The sequence below is a fragment of the Penaeus monodon genome, chromosome 24, assembly GCF_015228065.2.
Source record: "Penaeus monodon isolate SGIC_2016 chromosome 24, NSTDA_Pmon_1, whole genome shotgun sequence".
Taxonomy (NCBI): domain Eukaryota; kingdom Metazoa; phylum Arthropoda; class Malacostraca; order Decapoda; family Penaeidae; genus Penaeus; species Penaeus monodon.
In genome coordinates, this window is record NC_051409.1 from 6,410,752 (window position 1) to 6,413,256 (window position 2,505).

The window sequence follows — 2,505 nt, forward strand, 5'->3', positions numbered from 1 at the left end:
TAGGGCTGTGACATTATGCTTTTACAGAAATGCTTTTTATGCTTAAAAAAAGATGCTTTTTATGCTTTAAAATATGCTTTTTATGCTCATAAATATGTTTTTTATTCTTGACAGTATGCTTTTTATGCTCTAATATATGCTGTTTATGTTATATGGATATTTTCTTTTTCCATGATCAGCTGCTCACTTTGCATAATGGGGAACTTATTACACATTGTATCATCGATGTCACGATTTTCTAAAACAAAGGGCAGACAATACAGTCAGACTGAGTAGTGAGTACTATGATTTTTTATGTATTCAAATATGAAAAAATAAAGGTTTCTACATTAAAAAATAAATAACTATGTAGACTGTAGTAACAAGAACAATAAACAATAGGCTGTAGTAACAAGAACAAATAACAACTATGTAGCCTATAGTAACAAGAACACCAAACACAATAGGCTGTAGTAACAAGAACACTAAATAAGCTTTAGTAACAAAAACACTAAACAATACTGTAGTAACGAACACCCAAAAACTTAAGATTCATTAGTGACAAAACATTACCAACAGGACATAATTAGGGTTCATTACATTTGATGATTAAGTGATGTTTCAAATTTTCAAAATGAAAAACTGCGTCTATTGTCGGCCTAAAACAGTTTTGTACACAGAAAACATTCTTTCCACATCACAGGTAACGACAGGAGCAAATTGAAATGCAGTAATTCAGGCTGGAGTATTGGTTGATGTATTGGTCATTGTTTTCTTCAATTTCCCAGATAAGAGAGAGCTTACATTTTTTTAACAGTTGCCAAATCCTTTATTCTTAGCCAATACTGACGTGAACTTAATCAAAATAGGTTCTATCATACATGTTTTCAAGCTTCTCTTTAACCTCCGTGATGTAACCAACCAGCTGTTTTCAAAGATAGCCCTCGTGTTTCAAGCTTTCAATTGTAGAGGCTAATACAGAAAATAGTTAGCAATGAACGCCAAGCTTACTTTCACTTCAACATTATTTAGGAGCTCTCTGCACTCAGCAATGCTCTGGGCCTCAGTTTCGTCAAAACTCATAATTGTCTTATTGACCTCTTCCAGATGATTTGAATAATACTGCGCTGCTTCCAACCAAGTGCCCCATCTGGTAACAACAGGCGAAGGTGGGAGGGAGACTCCAGGTGAAAGTCCTAAATTTCTATATCGTCGTGGGATTAAGAAACACACTTTGGCTGCAGATTCAAACGATTAACCTCAGGGTAGTTAGATCTGACCATTTCTGCAACCCGATGTAAACCATGAGCGAGACATGTCACATGTATCATTTTCGGATACATAACTTGCAATCCCGCATAGCCTTGCACATATATGGTGCTGCATCTGTTGTAGCAATTAACACGTTTTCATACAGAATTTGTTGAGGCCACAGTACATGTAGAGAGATCATTGAAGAAGGCTGCTATGGTCGAGTGATTTACAGATTCAGCTCAGCTACGTTGCCTAAATAACATTTAAGCCGTTCCACCTCTTCTCCCAGTATCCCAAACACAAAGCACGCAACATACTCTGCTCCACGTCTGTCGTTTCGTCTAACGACACCCACAGTTTTTTTCCATCGACTTTATTGTCGAAGATCACTCAAAGTTTCCTTATACAAATCTTGCACATGGTATTTCCTAAGAGTACTCTGGTCTGGAACAGTGTATGCAGTATATTTGAGAAGAAAGGATGAGAACGGTGTTGAATTTACCTTATTTAAAGGTATGTTAGAAGATATTAAAGCTTTGCAGAGATCTCTATGAAATTCTTTTGCGCAGGTGGAGGTTGCTGTCAACAGTTTCTTCATCTTCTAAGCCTTCTTCCTGTACTTGCCTCGTCTTGCTGCGATCTTTGTTTATTCTCTCTGTGTCTTTTGTCTTCAGATGTTGCACGATTGAAGATTTCTTCAAAATTGGGAACCTAAATAAATATGAGAAAAATTGTCAATGCCCATGGTATATTCGTATTTGAAATATCGTGCGAAAAATTTTGAAAAAAAAAAAAGCTATATCATGGATTAAAACTTCTAAACATTTTAAAACATAGACTTCACAGACCTTTGTAGTACAAAATTTGCATTGCAGTTCTCCATCAATTCTGTAAAATCTCCGCACTCCGTGAGCAATCTTGTGCGCAGTTGCGCTCTCTCCACCTTTCGGCATTCTGTTCTGATGTGGTGAGAGTTAGTGGGCCATATTCAAGCTCACGTGTGACCCCTTCTGTGAAGCAGGTCCGTGAGCGCGAAGCAGGTCCGTGAGCGCGAAGCAATTATGATATTCAAGCTCACTTGTGGCCCCTCCTCATACAAATGGGCGGTCCTAACGGGTCACAGGAAGCTCTGATTGGGCGGGAGACGCGAGCAACTCGACGATGATTGGCTGTGACCAGTAATAATACAAGTTTCATAGGAGTATAATAACTAAAACAAGTTAATGATAGTAAGATAATTATAATGACTAGTTATAATGATTATAGTAATAA